This window comes from Dama dama, chromosome 9, assembly GCF_033118175.1.
Source record: "Dama dama isolate Ldn47 chromosome 9, ASM3311817v1, whole genome shotgun sequence".
Taxonomy (NCBI): domain Eukaryota; kingdom Metazoa; phylum Chordata; class Mammalia; order Artiodactyla; family Cervidae; genus Dama; species Dama dama.
Window position 1 is genome coordinate 72,525,641 of NC_083689.1, and position 20,407 is coordinate 72,546,047.

Here is a 20,407-nt window from a genome sequence, read left to right on the forward strand (position 1 = left end):
TTACATATGCTTTACTTCTCAAAAGAATGTCACCTTCCTATTAATGCAACACTTAACAAAGGCAGTGTCAGAAACATACCATTGGTGGGGGCTCTGTTTCTCGCTTGCCATGTTTTGATTGGGATCTGTGTTAATTCATGTGCCCTCATTGTGAGACAACTGAAAATTATCATTGTCAATACAGTTTCCTAACAATCCCAGAACCCAAGCAATTAGGTATAAATAAGTCATTGTCGGCAAAATAAAGAATGTCTAATGTCTCAGATGAATAAAAGGAACAGCTGGAAAAGGAAGAGAGGGAGCATAGAGAAAGCAAGAGAAAGCGGACCCAGAACTTCTTTATGGAGTCCAAGGAAAAGGAAAAACTTTATATGCCTAAATAAAGACACCAAAAAAATAAACATGCTTCGAAAATCATTATCCAATACACTTTTAAGCCAATTCCTAAAAAGAGCTTTTCTAAAATGCTTTTGGATGACTGTTTATATGTTAAAATCAACATTTAAATTGTGCTACAAAGCTTATTGTGCACTACATAAGCAGTCCTAAGACCTCTAGAACAACATAGCTTTGGGTTTAAGCCACTGAAAACACACTCTGTGCACATGAAAATTTTGTTCGCTTTGGTTGGGAAAAAGTGAGGAATGTGCTTGTCTCCAAGTTAGAAGAAGGTCAAGAAAGTATTTTTAAAATATATTCCTCCACAAATGACCAAATAGCCAGGGCCCTTATGTGCACCTGAGAGGTTTGCCAGCCAAGAGGCAGATCAATCTCTGAAAGAAGCATTCATACCTTAAATATGCATTTATGCTCCCCCCTAAAATGCACAGTTCCAATTTTTTTTCAAAAATAGGAGTTTAGAAATGAGGGAATTGGAAACAACATAAGTTCTGTTTGTTTAAGCCAATGGTAAGTATCATAAGATGTTAAGGAAAAAAAACCTTAGCAATCAGATAAATCTGATTTTACAGATCACTTTTTGCAAACAGGAAAGCAAGTCTCTCCTACAGTGTACAATGAGGACAACAATCCATTTAATGATGACACAGGAGACATATTTTATTCTGTAATCTAAAAACTGCTTCATGTTCACGACTTTTCAGTATACTATTTCAAATAACCATTCATCAGATTTTCACATGTAATAATAAGGGATTATTTCTACTAAAACAAGGAGGACCAATGAAAACTAAAATAAGATAATACTGTCAGACATATAAGAAGCTAAAGTTTTGACCCAGAAATTCTTTTGTCTGGGAACCTATTCTAAGACTGAAATCAGTGGTGATCAAAGGTATTCATCACAGTGACATTTATGGCCATGAAAAACTGGAAATAACCTAAATATCCAATAATGAGGGGATGGTTAATGAAATAGTAAATCACAACTGTAACATTTTCCAAATATGCCTAGATGACACAGAAAAATTCTCATGACATCATATGACTAGAAGTTACAGGGTTCAAGGCAGTATATACAGAGGGTCAGGTTTAATTTGTTTGCAGTTCATCATGCTCCCCACTTTATGACACATGATAATCACTAGAATTCTTTTTCAAAAGTATATATATTTTATAACATACATGTACTAAATATTTTATTATATATATGTACTTTATTCTTGTTAAGAAACAGAGAGACAGACAAGAAAGAAAATCGAAAAGAAAAAAAGGAAATGCATTACAAATGCCTATCTGTGGGTAGTGGCACAAATGAATTACTTTGGTTTCCTTTTTAAACTTTCCCATATATTCCAAGTTTTCTACAACATGTAATATCAGCAAAAGGACACATGGAAGAAGTCAAAAAGACTTTTATCAGTTTCAACTCTAGTTAGCATGATCTCTTTTAGACAAAAGGAATATAAAATCCCAGCAGTAGAAGGTGACTTCCAAACTGGGTTCCAGGATGCTCCAGGGGTCTCAGGACCACTGCGTGGCTGAGAGGGGAGACTCAAGCCAGTGATGCTACCCCAGGTTCAATTCCCTCAAGCACAGCAGCTTTGCCTTTCTTTATTCTCTAGATATTTTCAATTTTCTGTCAAATCAAACCCTCTTCAATTTATGCATGAAGAAACAGCCACACAGAAAAGTTAAGCATCTTGCCTAGGATCACATGGCTTGTTAGTGGAAGATCTCAGATTAGAACTCAAATATCCTAACATGGATTACCTTCTGTCCACAATGTGGTTATGGCTGTACAAGGAAGAGCACATGCTTTCAACTAATTGCTTCATGGTGGTAACAGACCCACACAGAATCCCCCAAATTTTCTTGCACAGCACCTTCCCCCAAACCTCATGACTATACTTTAAAAAAGAAGCCCTGTTTAAGAAATGCCACTTGGAAGCCAGTCGAAAACGTCTATCCTAGTCTTAAAAATCTTCCTTGAAAATCATCGCTTGCCTCCCTAATCTTTAGTAACAAAATTCATAGTGCGAATATGAAAAAGATGGCTAATCTATTGAGGATAGCTTCATATTATTCATGAGAGAAACATTTTATACAGTACATATAAAACTGGCCAAAAAATCATTTAAAAATTAAATAGTATGAGATATTAGTACAGCTAACACTTTTTTCCATGCAAAAGAAACATGTGGGAAACCTCAAAATCATTTCTTTATTGTCAAATAATCTGTGGTTGGGTTTTTTAAGTACATCAGAACTTACTCCCATTGCAACTATGTGTTACTTCATCAAAACCTAAAATTCAGGCAATCTTCAAAATACTAACCATTGTACCAAAATGCTAAATACAGATACATGCAGATATTTATCAATGCTGGAATTACATTTAAATGATGATGCTTGGTGAGCAGGCAAGTATATGGTCCAAAAGAGTAAAGTTTAACAAAAAAAAAAGAGTAAAGTTTAATTACTGAAATGACTGAAGACATGCAAGAGAAACAACTAAAGAGAGAGCAGATTTTCAATAAGGTATCTGACCCCAGAATGTCATAATATCCTTGCAGACGAAATGGGTATGAGTCGGTGGGTATATAGAAACACAGAATGGAAATGCAGTTTGCAGGATTCAAATCTAAACAAATAACCTTACCAAGAGAAGATACCAAATCTCTTTTTGCAAATGCAAAACCAACTTCTGCTCTTAACAACACCTTCAATATCCTACCTATTACTTGCAAAACAGTTTCTTCATGTGTTCTATTGTTTCAAAAATTATTTATCTTCTTGCAAGCAAAGAGGAAATAGTCTATGCTAGGTTTAAAACCTCAGAAAATACTGCCCAGAAGCATGACTAGTTTGCATCTTTTGGACAGCGAAGATCAAAGTGATTTAAACTGTTTATTTTTAAAGTAAACCATTTACACTGATCTTTCAGAAACTCTTTTCACCCTGTAAGAGCAGTGTTTGTCTCCACAACTCTTTCAGAGACATAGCAAAATCACTCTACGTTCAAGATGGCATTGGGAGGACTGTCATGCCCAAATTAGGTGACACAATCTCCAAGTCATCTCTGCAGAAAGCAGACCCCAAGGAGGGCAGGAAAATGAGTAAGGCTGGACCACAGCACTAGAGCTGCCGTGAGCCCTGGAATGGGATGATGTGCACCACATGGCTCTCTATCTCTAATTGAAAAAAGCTGCCAAGAAACAATACTGAGAGGAAAAGCACTAACTCCATATCTCAGGATCACTTAGGAAGATAACCTTCATGGATCTCCAACTTCTGTTTACAGAGCAGAAAGTTACAACATCAAATCCTGTTCTTCCCCAATTATAGACACACGCCATACAACAGTATGCCAAGTGCCACAAGGGCTTGGGGGTGGGTGAACCTCTCTCCTTTTCCTTTTCAAATCTGGAGGATGATTTGAATTGCATCAGGGTCACTGTATCTGAGGGAGTTTTTCCAGCCCCCTGACTTTATTTCGCATCTCACACACAGTCCTTCTTTTATGAAAACCCAGCTTAAATATTAATGCGTGTTTTCTTAAGGAAGTGCAAGGCAAATCAACTTCCTGGTACCCAGGGTATCTGATTTCTAAAATGGTCTAACGCTGATTGTCACAGCTCCACCAGATGTGAAGGGTGACGCTCTATAAAAAACGGAAAGGCTGGCTTCCAGGCTCGCTGCTGTGCGGGTCCCACGCCTCCCTGAGCCGCATCCTGAGAGTATATTTTTGTTAGCTGGCTGCCGGAAGCGCCCAACTGCCCGAGTTGTTTTGCGATCCTATAAGGACCTTCCCAGCCCTGCTGTCGGCCCAGACATTAAGAGTATGTTTGTGTTGGTAACTTTTGGGTTGAAATAACAAGTATTATCATCAGCATCCCCGCTTCAGCAGAATAGAAGCGGGTGGGGTTCAAGAGCCTGGCTCCAGAGGTTTCTAAAAAACCTATTTTGAGAAAACCTTTGTTCTAAACTCTCTTGTTTACCTCCTGCGCCAAGAAACAATGTCTTTTGTTACCGGCACCCCCCTCCCCTTCTCTGACTGCTGAGTTTGTTTACTGACATTTTCAACACCAGGCAATACAAAGAGTATTTCCTCATATTAATTCCAAATGTCACAAAGAGCACAATTTGGTTCCAAAGACGCCTGTCTAATTAGATAAGATGCCCTCAGTTAAGAAAAAATATAATGAAAATAAATCTTGCTCTTTAATGTGGACTGCATAACCTTAGGGATCCGATTCTTTGCCTCTCTTGCTTTGTCATCCGGAAGCCGCCTGACTTAGCCTCACTCTGACCCGGCCAGGCTAGGCTGCAGTGAGGCTAGTCTCTGCTTCGAATATGCCAACTGGTGCTACGAAGAATATTAAACTTCTGTGTTAGCTAGAATCCGTGATGCTCATCAAGCAAATGTCAAGCTTAAAAAAAAAATATGTTGATTACAGAGATGTCTTAAAAGTTGCCAGAGAATGACCCATAGATAATTTCTTTCAAATTTCATAGATAATGACTTTCAAATTCATTTCTTCTGCAAATATTTGTTGAGCACCAGGCCAAGTACAGGAGTCATAGTGCTGAGCCAAAGAAGACCTTGCCCCTGCCTTCACTGAACTTACAGACAAGAGGAGGGGGTGGGCACAAGTCAATGTCACCTAAGAAGCATATCGTTACAGCCCAACATGGGCATGCTGAAAACAAGCAGCCCAGTGTTACAAGAGTAAATACCAACAAGCCTGCCCAACCTGAGAACTTAGAGAGGCCTTCCTGGAAGTGGGGTGTGAAGGATGAGGAGCAGGTAGATAGGCAGAGAGGACAGGTAGGCCCTCCAAGCAAAAAGATCAAGCTGCAGAAGGGCCCTGAGGCAACAGGGAACTTGAGTGCAGGTGGAGGGCTGAGAATGTGGGGCCAAGGAGGCAGGGGGTCAGACCACCACCTCTGTGGACTGGATCCAGAAAACTCAACAAGAGGGAAGGAGTTTAGCTCAGCACCCAACGCACCCCTAGCTCCTGCATAACCTGTCAAGATCTGGTCCAAACTAAAGCTATAACACTCTGTCTCGTGTATGCTTAAAACACTTCTGATTTGGATCACTGTTCTTTTACTGGGGGGTTGGGGTGGGGAGGATCTAGGCAGTTTCCCTTACTTGCAGCTAAATCTAACCATGGCTGATGCAGTCATGTAGAGAAAAGGGTGATACTTAGAGCAAATTATTCAACCTCTCTCAATTTCCCCATCTATAAAGCAGGGTGGGTAATACCTACCTCAGAAGATTATGTGAATTAGATGAGATATGCTGTAACTGTAATGCTAAGCACAGTCTCAGGGATATGATAAGCCCTCAAGGGATGTTAGCTTACTGCCACTATATTCCTGGTACAACAGAACTCACGATAAACTCAAAGCTGATGAATTTCACCAACTTGTCTAACAATCACCCCTGAAGTTCCAACATCCAGGTGGCTATACTTTAAGTTGTAGGCCTCTTAACTGACACCACCGGAAGTTGCAGGGGCTCATCTTGGAGCTGATCTCGAAGATCCTTCTAGAAATAACACGAATTTGGCTTAAGTGAAGCCAAAGCACTGGAGGGAGCCGTAATGTCTGTAGGCTCCTAAACCTAGGCTGCTGTAGGACCCTGCCAGCTCCTCTTGCAGACTGCCTCTTGTTGCCATCTCCACTTCCAAAGAATGTCTCTGACAGACTGACCAGCCCTCCTTTCCCCAGCTTCAAGAGCACTGAGACTGCCTAAGTTTCCATGGGTTCTTCCCCTATCCCAACAACCCTCACATTAAGAACACATTAAGGACTTCCCTGGCGGTTCAGTGGCTGAGATTCCATGCTTCCAATGCAGGGGGCCCGGGTTCAATCCCCGGTCAGGGAACTAAATCCCCATATGCCACAACTAAGACCCAGTGCAGCTGATAAATAAATGAATACTTAAAAAAAACAAAAAAAACAAAACAAAAAAAACCAGCAACAGTTTAAAAGAACACATTATTCTCTAAGCCCTGGAGACAAAGGCTACTTACCTCATATCTTTGTGTCCAGCCACCAGGAATCACGCACTTAAGCACTCTTACACATTTAGAGAAATTACATCTCAGACAAGAAATCAAGTCCTAAAGCTATCATAGAAGTTATGCTAACTTCACAGAGAAGAAATCACACATAGTCAAAATTACTCTTGAAAATCACTGACATCATTCATAAATTATCACATACATGGATTTGTGGTTACAACCCACTAAAATCTGAGAACCACTGAGCTGGATTAAGGAAAAGTTTCTATGCTCATATCTGGGTATTCAAACTAACCTGACTTTTAGAAAATTATTAAAGCCCCCACAAGTTTAGGGATGGAGGGCATGTTCCTTCTTTCTGATATCGAGCACATAAAAGCTCAACAGAGGCTGCGAGCTGTGTTTCATGAGGTGAGAATTAGATGAGATAACGTCTGTGAAGACATTCTGTCCAGAACCTAGCACCTAGCAAGTGTATCAGTATTGCCCAGATTGGAATCTAGTGCTTGCTTGATTCAATCCACAAACACACAAATCTCTGGAAAACCAGAGAGAAGAACTGACCAGCAGCTTTCCCTCTTTCCAAGCTGGCATTTCTAGCTGTGGCCCCACTGACCAGCCACTACCCTTGGTTAGTTACCAAATGATTTGAATTGGTTAAAATGTGAGCATCACTGAGTCCCATGGTGATGGTCACAGTCTGTCATCACTCTGGGAAAATTTCAAAAGTGTTTGGTCCTTTTTTCAACAAAAATGAGCTTTTAAGCAACACTAAGGCAAAACAAAGAAATGTGCTTCTCAAGAGGTCGCCACTGCTTCTGAAGAGCACAAGTACCAAGGGCTCCTGGCCCAGGACTGGGCCACCACTTCCGGGGCTCAGGCAGAGGCAGCTGGTGCACACCTGCCGGCCAACCAAACAGGCTAAGGCATGAGACCCATTCTTAGCTTTATCCCTGAATCAAAACTGACCTGGCTGGGGGACTCACCAAAAAGGCAGCCCTTTCTTGACCTTTAGGTTGATCTAAGAAGGAAGAAAGGACGGTACAAGTAGATAAACTTGTGGACCTTTTTACCCATAGGAAACCACAAACACACTTAGAGACTACCTTAGAGGGAGGGAACCCAGCTCAAATTCTCTAGAGCAAGCTGTCCACTAGTTGCACACCACATGCCATTTAGATTTTAAAAAGTGAAAATAACCAGGTGAATTAATTTTAATAAATGTTTTATTTAATCTAACGTATCTACAAACACTGGGGCTCCCCCGTGGCTCAGACAGTAAAGAATCCACCTGCAATGCAGGAGACCCAGGTTCAATCCCTGGGTCAGGAAGATCCCCTGGAGAAGGGAATGGCAACCCACTCCAGTATGCTTGCCTGGAGAATTCCACGGACAGAGGAGCCTGGCGGGCTTCAGTCCATGGAGTTGCAAAGAGTCGGACATGACTCAAGAGATTTGTATCTGTGTATGTGCACATGCAAAGACTAAAACATTACCATCTCAACATGGAATCAATATTTTTAAATACTAACATTTTGCAATCTTTGAAATCCTCTGCATATTTTATACCTACTGCATGTCTCAGCTGGAACTAGCCACAAGTGCTCAAGAGTCACTATCTAGCTAGTGGCTGCCATCCTGGAGAGTGCAGCTCTAAAAGAAAGGTGACAAATGGGCCACCCATAGAATAATTTCATTTTGGCTTTGGTAGAGATTTAACTTTTTAATTAGTTGCCATCATTTAACAGTCAAATTTCACATTAAAATTCCAGATTCTGGCTCCTGTTGAGAGGTCCTGCCTGGTAAGCCTGGGTTCTGATGGTCCAACAGCAACAAGCAGATGGAGCTGAGAGGCGGCTGCAGCATTCCCCTGTAACAGGAACACCAGTTTCCAGCTGCCACGCTCACCAGTGCTCCCCACTGCTTCAGCTCCCTACATTTCCTGCCTGGTCATAGCCCAGCAGGCACACTAAAGCGCGCAGCCACAACCTATGGAGATAACATCAAAACTATTGGCTTGTTTAATGTGGCAAATTTTGAAAAAGAAATGCCTTTATGTATCTCCACTTTATTTGTTTTCCTCCTACTTGCCATTTATGTTACCATGAACCCTGAATTTAAATGGGGTCATATACACAAAGAAGAAACAAATCCTTGCTTATTGATTTAGGAGAAGACGGAAATCAGCCCAGGGAAGGAAGGGATCCTGTTTACTCTGTTTTTCAAATAACTGAGGACATAAGACTGAAAAGGCTAAGACGCATGAGAACACCTAATGTGATTCAAATATATCACTAAGAGGACCTTGTTCTCTAAAAATACTAGCAGTGAGAAACATTATTCTCCCTGTGTTCCTTTTTCCCCACGTGTGGCTAATCATCCATTGGGTCTCCTCTCTGTTTCCTCTCTTCACTATTCCTGCCAAAGCCTCCTGGCAAGAGGCCATGGCCCCTCCCTGTACTTCTCACCTCAGCCTCTCCCCCTTTTTTCTCTCTCCCTCCCACTTGATGGACACTGAAGAGTCCCCTACCTCTTCTCCCTGCTACCTGTTTTCTCTCCTTATCAAAAATCCTCCAAGGACATTTAGATTTGTTTCAAGGTCTCAACTGGAGATCAAGTCATCCTATCAGCTACCCTCCTGACTCCTTCACCTCAGGCCAATAATAACACTAACAACTCAATTATAATACAGGGACTTGAACTGTGAAGGGAAGTTAGATTCTTAAGTCAGTGTAGAAGGTAACAATTACATAAAGTCAAAATAAGTCTTGGAAGTCACAAATTATACATAGAGGGTGTTATACATGCATTTACAGTCTTATACATTACTATCCATACATATGAAGACCTGATTATCAGCAAATTTACATCCAGAGCTCCATCAATGGCAGGGGCACAGTGAACGGAATGTAGAACATCATTTACCCTGTTCTTTTTCTTTCAGCATTTCCAATTTTTGTTCAGCCACACACAGTTGAACAAAATGGACAAACACATATACAAGGAAAAACGATTGTGATAATAATTTTATAACAGATACTACTGGCTAAAGCACTTATCATGGGCTGGGCTCAAACACTTTATAAATATTCTATTGTAATCTTTCCCAAAGCTCAATGAGATAGAAAGCATTGTTTTTCTCCTTGTTTTATAGGAATAGGCTTGGAATAATCAAATAACTTAACCCAAATCTTGCAAATAGTAAGTAGCAGGACTAAGAGTTGAACCCAGGTCAGTCAAAGAATCCTCCTTTTCAATAAAAAAGCCAAATCTATGGCTTTTCTCCTCCTGTCCTCTGACTCGAGACTGAAAACGCAGTACGTAGCTATAATCCACAGAGACTGAGTGTTCACTTACTACCTCTCCACAAGCCTACAAGCCACTCCAGATTTTGGACCTGGCCTATATTCCCATTTATCCAAACATTCAGTATCTTCTCCAATCAGTGAGAGTCCAGTAAGTGTTTACAGATGGCAAGTGTTTAGTACCAAAAGTTCAGAAGACACCCAAACCAACCATAATTCCCACGACTAGAGAAAAGTTTTTCAATGTTTATTATTTAGAATCCACTGGGGAGGAGACGCCCCCTTCTCTCTCAAGACACCATGAGAAAACACTTTAGTCAAACACCACACCATTTACATTTTCTCATTTTCTTCTGTAAAAATTACAAATCTCTGTATAATTTCCCACAACATTTAACAAGAGACTATTTAAACTAAGAAATGTCTTGTGGATATAAACGTCAGGCTCATGTAATTATATATGTCATGTTAGATAACTAAATAATATCCTAGACTTTTCTATGTGTGTCTGCATAACAGTACTGTAAATATAAATGAAAAAAGTAATAATTTATGAAAACTGATTTGCATTTCCAAATATAAAATGTGCAAAATCCCACTAATTAGCAAGAGTGAGGGCTGAGGTGTTTCTATAGCAACTATAAAAATGGTAAATTATTTTTTCTCCAAAGTGTTTTATATCTGCCTCATTAATGTTTGTTTTTCGCATTTGTTTTGTGGATATTTCCAAAGTGAAAGGTTTCAAAGATTGCAAAGATTCTCTGCTTTGTTGCAAAGTTCAAGAAGAGCTTTCTCACTGAAAGTGTCTCATATGCCAACAGCCATGTGTATGAAAACTATATTTGGTAGAATTTCTTTCATGCTAGTGGATCCAGCCTTTGTTCTTAGATTCCTGCTAAATTCTCCTTTTCTCTTACTATCTCTGATTATTCTCGGTTTATCTCAGCTAAGGAGATGTTAACCTAGGGTCAGTTTTTCATCTTAAATCGTTTACTGCCACCCTGATGGTTCCCAAGGTGCCTGAGCCAGAAAGGCAGTGTCCATTCAGCCAAGGTTGATAAAGAGCCGGTAGAAGGGGCTGGGGTGATCCAGGGCAGCAAACTCTGCCTCTGACTCTGTTTCCCCACCTGAAAACAAGGTGGATGGATAACAGCCCTTTTCTAACCTTCTCTGGAGGTTGCTTTAGTGGCTCCATGTTGCCTTCCACGTCCAAGTCCTCTGCCAGGATTTTAAGTCCCAAGCACCCCCAAAACCAGCCCCGCCTCAAACTTACGACCCACAACCCACAACTTGAGGCAGCAATTCTCAACCTTGGATCAAGGAATCATTGATGGGCCTCGAAGGGATCATGAGTTCCTTGAATTCCTTACAAACATTTTTATTTCAGTGGAAGATGCATAGGTTAAGAATTACTGCACTAGTTCCCCAAGGGTAGACAAATATTGTATCCATGTGTGTCCTCAGAGCCCAACCAGAGATTCAATCAATTATGGATTAAAAATATTCAGGAAAAAAATCCAAAAAACAATTCCAAAAAACAAAACTTAGAATTCTCAGCACACATAGGCAACCATTTTCATAATGGCATTTACACTATATTTACAATTATTCACATAGCATTTACATTGTACTAGATATTATAAGTAACCCAGAAACGATTTAAAGTATACCCAGCCACTCCTAGGGCTTCTCTGATAGCTCAGTTGGTAGAGAATCCACCTGCAATAGAGGAGACCCCAGTTTGATTCCGGGGTCAGGAAGATCTGCTGGAGAAGGGATAGGCTACCCACTTCAGTGTTCCTGTGCTTTCCTTGTGGCTCCGCTGGTAAAGAACCTGCCTGCAATGCGAACCCTTGGTTCGACCCCTGGATTGGGAAGACCCCATGGAGAAGGGAAAGGCTACCCACTCCAGTATTCTGGCCTGGAGAATTCCATGGACTGTATAGTCCATGGGGTTGCTAAGAGTTGGACACAACTGAGAGACTTTCACTTTACTTACCACTCCTTAGGAGTATGTGCATAAAATATATACAAATATACAAGGGACTTGAGCATACTCAGATTCTGGTATAGGGTGGGTGGTCCTGAACCAATCTCCCACAGATACCCAGGCACAACTGTATTATATATGAATATACTTAATATGGCAACCAATTTGATCTTATTTGTAATGACCTTTGGGCTTCCCTTGTGGTTCAGCTGGTAAAGAATCTGCCTGCAATGTGGGAGACCTGGTTCGAACCTTGGGTTGGGAAGACCCCTTGGAGAATGACCATTGCCTCCTATCTGTGAAGACAGGCACCTCTGTACACTTTAGTCTTTGCCCTTCTGTGCCTCTGGTGTTATTCATTCAGGCCATGTTCATCCCTTAAGCTCAGCTGCAACTTTGAATCAATCCCCAAATTTCTCTTTGCAACTTCCTTGCTTCAGTAGATTGAAACCAAAGACTAGCAACCAACTATTCTCTAACATCATTTTCCCTTGTATGACTGGGTGCTGGGGGAGCTAAAATATGTTAATAGTTGAAGGAAAAAGTCTTGAAGGAAATTCATAACAATTTCTCATCCCAATAGAGGGCAATCACACTCATGGGGGTGATTAATGTGTACTGAATATTATAAATTGCTCTTATTTCTTAGTAACTTGGGGTCCAAACAGAATTCTTTTCTGACTGTCAAATTCCCTAAAATGTGTTGAGTTCCAAACAGAACCATCATGTAGAAAAAGCCAAGTAACTCTAACTTACAAGTCTACCTGCGAACACGCAGCCTGCAGAAGGATGTTGTCACACTCAGTTCATGAACACAGAAGATTCTGTGTGAGAGCCCACACGCCATCTATGTGTGTATAAAGACAACAGGGCTTTGCCCAAGAAATACCCAGCTCCACTTTACTCTAAAGCCAAAGTTAATCAGACACTAATTCCCAGTCTTTATGTTGGGTGTTATTTATACCTCCAATAAAGCACACAGCATCACATCTAAATGATGGTGAACAATAAGGATATCCTTAAAAGACTGTGCTGTTGACAAAAAGCATATACAACGAACCCAGCTGGAAGGGATTCACTTAGAATGCCCTTTTAGCAATAGCTGTAATAATTTAATACCATTAGTCTCCGTCTCAACTGTAAATGGCCTTAATGGACCCTGCAGTGCTCCTTCAGATTCTACACCGATATTGGGGCACAGCTTTTATGCGCGCATTACCACCACTAATTGTAAAGCCCTTGTGTTGGATACACTCGAGTGTTGTAATAAGTGTCTTCAGTTAACTTCTTAAGGGCACAGCTTTCAAGGGGACATTTGTCAGCACGATAAAAGAGGCAAGAGAACATTTCAGCTGGTTTCCACGTCAAGGGGGATCCTGAAAAAAATCTGACTGCCTCGCTCCTTACTTCTCTGCAACGAGCACTGTTGCTTCAAAACTTGTTAGCAGCCATCTCCTCAAAGGATTTATTTTGATAGTTCATGAATGTGTTGTCACACAGCATAATTAAAGCTTACAGAACTATTATCAAAACACAGAGGAGATGTGCTCCGGGAGGCTGATGGCTACCCGGCTGCCTGTGTCTGCCGCTTCCCACAGGATGTGCGCCGAATGACCAGCTGGCTTCCAAGTTCTGACACTAGGCATATGGAGCAAAGTGGGGCCTCAGGGTAAAGTGCGCGGGCAGGCTTCAGTGAGCAATCAATTACAAGTAACAGCCAACCCCTCTTGGTGACTGTATATATTCCCACCATCACACACTGCCAGCTTGCCTCTATTTTGAATGCAATAAAACTTGTAGGGAGCCGACTCATGTGAAACTCTTAAAGATAAATGGTAGGGATTAACCATAAAAATACTAATTAGGGATGGGCTGAGGAATCAGGGGACGGGCAGAAAGGCTTTCTGCCTTGCAGTTTGTACATAATGAAGGAGGGAAGATACTGAAGGCAGTCTTATTCTGTTTTCTGAAGACTGGCCACACAGGATAAAGTGACAGGCTGCTTAGGCAACGCAACCTCACTTTCTCAAAGTCATTCCTTACCTCAGTGGTGTTAAAGGAGATGGAGTTGAACAGAGGGACAGAGATTAAAATGAAGAGAACATGCAAGAACATTTGTATTCAAAGGTCTCTTTGTTTTAGCATGTGACTTTAAAAAATATTTTGTAATTCACTAAATAAAATATGAAAAGAAATTGTGAAATGAAATGCTTGTGCTTCCAAATGACCGGGAATTTGGCCCTTGCCTTCTCATCTCTTCCTTCAATATAGCCAAGTTCCTGGACTTATTTCTCGCTTTGGGAATTGTGAAAGCTTGGGGCTATTTGCAGTAATAAAAAGCTATGTTTCATTTGTAGAAAAGAGAACGCTTAAGCAAATATTAATTTATTTTCTACATCTATGCCAGAATTTTCTCACTCCAAAAAAAAAAAAAATACTAAGTTTGTGCAATTCATTTTATGTGAATAACTTTAAGCAAAAGAAGAGAATTAAGAGATCACTGAGTGATCATTTTATCATGTGATAAGATAGACACAGTATGAGAAAACCCTAGATAAGGAAATGCTGACTGAACCAAGTAAAGCCTTTGGATTGGTAAGGAAAATGCTGAAATTCAAACCTAGCCTATGTGATGCCCGAGTTACTCTTTTTTTTTTTTAATCAGTCTTCCCATTGTCCTTCAACCTCAGAGTGATATTCAAGAAGCTATGTTCTGGATCCTGAGAACACAGTCTTAAGGAATTAAGTCTCTGGAACAGACAAGTCCTTCCTCTATCATATTATAGTCATAAAGTTCCAAACATTATCATACGGAACATGAAGATGGTGATATAGGGAAGTATTATGTTTGTTAATTTTTACTTTACTTTGCCTTTTACTCACAAAAACAAAATTCTAGCCCTCTGTTCAAATTTATAGAGAAAGTCAGAAGCATTCTAAAAAAGAAACACAAAAGTAGTGCTTACCATGAAATAGCATGAAGTAGGACAGATGATAGAAAATTAACCCATGTAAAAATGATCAGGGTAAAACTTTCTAAGGCTAAAGAGTGGGAAAGAGGGGAGAAAGAGTGGGTAATAGAGAGAGGAGAGATGAGCACATGGAAAACATGCATGTTTTCTTGACAATTCATGGCAGCATTCTATCTTTAGATTACTACTGGGATTACTCAAGCAAGGGAAGATGAACTGCTGGTGAAAACAGTGGCTGAAGGCAAGAACTGTATTTCCTAGGATGGGGAAGCCAACAATATTCAGACAAAATCTCCATGACTGGGGCCACTATTGATGCTGAGGTCCCAGAAACCAACATACTCCTCAGCCAATGTCTACAGTTCCAAAGACTCAACAGATCCAAGAGAGAAGCCACTAAAATCACTTTTCATAGACTTCCAACTGCTGCATGAAAAGAAAAACCTTGCCTTCACAAACTTTACCTTCAGTTGACAACCCAGGACTGTAAAAGCGTGAGGCTGAGGCTTAACGAAGAAACCTTGGAGTAGCTTTGTTTTTTTTTTTTTTTTTTCAATTTTATGGCCTTTCACTTTTTTTTTTAAATTTCTCTTTTGGAAATGCCTTCACAGTCCTAATGCACACAAAACCAACAACAACAACAACAAAAGAAACCAGTACTCATGCTTTATAATCTAATGAACACCTATCCAAGCTGACTTCCAACATTTGGCTCTTTCCAAATACAGCCATCCAAAATGAAGACTTATCACTCTCTCAAGGATATTCAAAGTAAAATGCTTCAGGTTGAGGAGCAAATATGGTTTAAAAGAGATGAAATAAGCCCACAGCTTCCCCAAAGGGCAATTATTCACTTAGATGTGTAAGTAGGGTTATGCTTTAAAAAATAAATGCATCATATGATTCTTTGTACTCACAGTTTACAGAACCATCTCTGAGACTGACTACTAGTCAGAAATATTGTCCATAGCTCATGGGTATCAAAGTGATAAAAGGGAAACAACGGAGTCAGCTAGAACACCCAGTTATCAACCATTTAAAACCGGGCCAGAACCTAACACTTACCAACATAGGTAAAATGAGCCATCTTGCCTCTGAGATATCTGTTTCCAAGGCCTTGATGTGTTCAATAAAAAGCGGCTATGGGTGTGAAGGTAATTCAGTTACAGTGTCCTCAAGACAGTACAACTTATAGGAAGTGTACAGAAGATATGGCCAAATCCTTGAGCCACTGTATTTCCCCAGTTAGCTGGGCAAACCCAGCCCACACAGAAGGCATCTCTCTGACCTCTCTTTTCAGGGCTGAGGTCAAAGGTGACTGAAGTGAACCACCTCCTTGGTGTGGTGGTTTATAATGGCCTTTCCTTGACATCAGGTGCTAAGCTACACTGAATCTGTTCTTCTTACATTTTACACTTTCTGATTGATGTTAGAGAATTCTGCCACAAGGGAAGTGATTAAGTGATTTCCAGAAAGGAAAGGGGGCTATTGAGGTCTCCAAGTGAGCATGCAAGATGCCCAGGAAACAATCTGGGATGTCTCAGCGCAGAATTCCACATCTACTGCCCAAGTATGTGACTTATGATTTTTGTTTTTTCCCACACAGTGTATACATGATGTGACATGCTTTATTTATTGGACCTGATTTATCCACATGGCTTTATTGTTGACCAGTTTTTATTTCTTCCTTAACCTTATTAACCCTTGCTAGTATTTGACAGCTTAACACCCTCCATCACTCTGCAACATCCACTCTGAGAACCGACATGGAACTAATAGCGGCCTTTTTATTTCCAATCTCTGAGGTCACCAGCAGCTGCCCTAGCCTGAACCCTGAAAGATTTTTCTATAGGTAGTTCTCTTTCAACGGGTCGTCTTCTTAATGTATCTCTACAGGTCTGTCTGGATGTTTGAAATGAGATGTGATTCCTGCTAACTTTAGTCACTGCCTCAGAAGAAGAGGAATAAGTTTTACCTTTGGGAAAAAAGGCTTGAGCAATTCAAGTGAAACAACTTGGTGATTTTCTTCTTGGGCATTTTATCACTTTTCAAGTTACATCCAAGGAATGTCCATTTGGGGACACCTTTGATTGCCTCGACAAAATCCACCAGTGGAACAAACTCAGAAACATCTATTACCTGATGTAAGTGTGAATGAAATAGAGCATGGTGGGTGAGATTTCCTAGCTCCGTTTTTCAGCCTGGATTGATTAACTCTAATAAATTCAGGGAGCTGATTTCAGATGATGCCCGTCAAGCTGGATCTTACAGCCCAGTTGTTTATTATTTTACACTGCCCTGGGCTCAGTCTTTTGACATTCACCACCCTAAAAGGTCATGAAGTCAAATTCTACAGCCAGATTTAGTAAGTATTTTGGTGAGCAGGCTCTTGTGTTAATGAAAACTTTCTTATGATTGAAACTTAAAGAAGAAAAATTCCAGGATGAATAAAAATAACCCTAAATCACAAACTTCATACTTTTAAATGGCCAGAACAGTGTAAGAACATTTGAGGCCACAGGAGAAAGAAGAGGATATAGAGGGAAGACAGACAGTGCTTACAAAACAACAAACATAAGAGTTAACAACCATCTATCAGGGCAAAGACAACAAAACCTATGCTAACAGCCAAGAGAGTCCATGGCCCACGTGCTCCATCAACGTGCACTTCCAGGCTGGCCACCATTGCTCTTGCCTCCCCAAGGAGGCTCCAGGCTTTTGTTTCCCAGCACAGAAAAAACCTGGAAGCTGACTCACAGCTCTCCGTGCACTGTACAAGTGAGAACGACAAACCTTAGGAGTCAACCATATTCTCAAACCTGTCTTTCCCAAAGCTAAATGCAACTCTAGATGTTGACACTGATGTCATCAGACCAGCAAATATTTTTAAGAATTTCTATCTGTGAAGAAAATGACATGATAGACAAGCACAGGGTCGGTGCCATCTTCTTTTTCTGTCCATCAAACTTTCCTTTATCTGCCTTAATCTTCCACACCCTCCCTGTGCCTCTAAGCTAACGGGGGAAAATAGGCGTCTGTGTACAGCACACACTAGTTACCACTCTAGAGGAGGTTGAGGCATGTGGGGAGAGGGATTCAACAAAAAGAAGAATGAAGAGAAAAAAAAAGATAGGTCTGTTGCCTTTGGTTTGGGCCCTGCCTAATTTCCATTAACTCCACCCAGTTGGCTTTTTTGGCCTCAGGCATCTAACTGTACCATTAGAGCAATTTTCATGACTACCCCGGATGCATCTGTCCCTCCATTAGATAATAGGGGATACGCCGAGCCTATCAGGAGGGGCAGTGCCACTGTCTATGTGGCCTGATTTTTTCATGAGTAAGAAATTCCTACTTGCATACTACTCCCATTCCTTATTTTTTCTTGGTAAACACATGGATATTATGTCCACTCACTCTGATGACCTGAATACTTCTCAGAGAGGTACTAAAGTCCTCTTCCAATCTATTTATTGTTGTTTAGTTGATAAGTCATGTCCAGCTCTTTGTGACCCCACGGACTGTAGCCTGCCAGGCTTCTCTGTCCATTGGATTTCCCAGAGAAGAATACTGGAGTGGGTTGCTATTTCCTACTCCAGAGGATCTTCCTGACCCAGGGATAAACTGTGTCTCCTGCACTAATGACAGAGTCTTTCCCACTGAGCCACCTGGGAAGCCCCTCTCCTCTAACCTGTGGTCTACCTTAAACTAGTTCTAGCCCCCATTCCCTCCCAGTTAACCCAACTCCTCTTTGGAGTAGTAACCCACTACTCCAACTCACCATGAAACATCACTTTTTGAGGAAGCCTTCCAGACCACTTGCTCATTCCCACATCAGGTTAGGCTGCCCTGACAGACCCTCCCCTGGCTTAACACTCAACACTTAATATTCATTCATTGTCATTCTCCGCTGTGGTACCAGACCAGTGTTTTCCAGGTCTTGGCATGCAAAAGAATCCAAGGGGAGTGTATTGAAAATGTGAATTCTCAGTTGTTATGTTCCCAGAAATTCTGATTCTATGGCAGAGGCTTGGGAGTCTTCATTTGACCAAGGTGAATCACACACAGGTGACTATCAGACAGCACTGTCCCAAAATGTGTGAGCCCTGTGAGGGTCTAGTCCATGTCTTAATCACAGTCATTTTCCCACCACTCAGCACCATGCCTGGCATGTAGCTGGCAATTGATAAACACTGAATTAAAATAAGGACATTCTGATTCCGGTTCCACCCTCAGGTGGCAGCTCTTCAGCAGGTGTACCTGCTCTGAACCTGTCACAGATCTCTGCAGCACCTTACTTGTACAAATCCAACCCTGGCATATCATGCCCAGGGTTCCCCAGCTCACAGGGACCTTTCCTTTCCTCTCTTTTGGAAGAATGAACTTCAGCCCATTCCTTTTCCAAATAAAGCTTGCAAGGGAAAAACTGACATGGACTTGGCAAATAAGGGTTTCTATTATTAAAAGCAGGTTGAAGTTGGGGCTCTGTGCAACTGCTTCCTACTTTCTGAAGTGCCTCTATTTTAAGTGTGTGGCTAGTGCTTGAAAAATCCCAGCAGGCTCTAGATGAGAGAGCATCACCCTCATTAACACTAATGGGAGCTGTGCTCAGGCACTAAAGGAAGAAAACATCCTCTGGGCCAAACCTAGTGGGTGGCAGGATGGGAACAGGAAGACTTGGGGTGGGAGAAAGGGAGGACACCCCTTAATTTCATTCTTTCCAGGAATGTGGTGACAAGGTAGAAACAGAGAAACCAATTAAAATGGACTGCTAGGCTAAGAAACTCTAAGCTTCTGAAAAGATGCCAACAACATTCCAAGCAACTGAAATGGTACCATGTTGGGGGCATGGAGGGTGAAACATTTATTTATTCATCAAATGTTTATTTAGCATATATAGGGCTAGGATCCAATAGTGAGCAAGAAGAATAAAGTACTTGTTCATATGGAATTATCATTCTGTAGCAAAAAGTGAAGGGATTATATAATTAACGAGGAAACAAGATATTCCAATGAGAGCAGAGAAGTCATCTGTTTTGTTTACCATATTCCCTGCACCAAGCACCATAATGTGAATGCAATGAACATCGGGCCTGGTGCACTGGGAAGACCCAGAGGAATCGGGTGGAGAGGGAGGTGGGAGGGGGGATCGGGATGGGGAATACATGTAACTCCATGGCTGATTCATGTCAATGTATGACAAAACCCACTGAAATGTTGTGAAGTAATTAGCCTCCAACTAATAAAAAAAATAAATAAATAAAAAAGGATGAATGAAGAACTGGATGGATGGGTGGCTGGATGGCTGAATGGAAAGACAGAAGGGAAGTTGGGAGAAAAAGTGAACAAGAAAGATTTCTCTGAGAAGGTGACATTTGAGCTGAGAAGCAAGAAAGAGGCAGTCACAAATGTTCCTCAGGAAAAGTTCCAGAAAGAAAGTACAGCAAGTTCTTGAGGCATGAACAGGTTTGGCATGTCAGAAGGCAGCCAGTGAGGCCAGAGTGTGGTGGAAGTGGCCCAGGGCAAGGGGGACAGGGGCAGGGTTGGAGATGGCAGTACAAGTAGGATCTTAATGAGGATGAAGGATGGAAAATAGCAAGCAGCTGTGATAGTAACTTTATCCATCCAACTAGCATTTTCAGAACCTTTGATACATGAAAGACTCAACGCCAGTTGCTACGTAAAATAGAAAGTCTCCTTTATCTCAAA

General features: G+C 41.1%; 1 protein-coding gene across 5 annotated transcripts in view; it reads right to left on the bottom strand.

Moving 5' to 3' along the window:
• The window catches only part of EBF1 (EBF transcription factor 1), a 410,418-nt gene that overhangs the window by 316,155 nt on the left and 73,856 nt on the right, over positions 1-20,407 (bottom strand). The window lies entirely within an intron of this gene.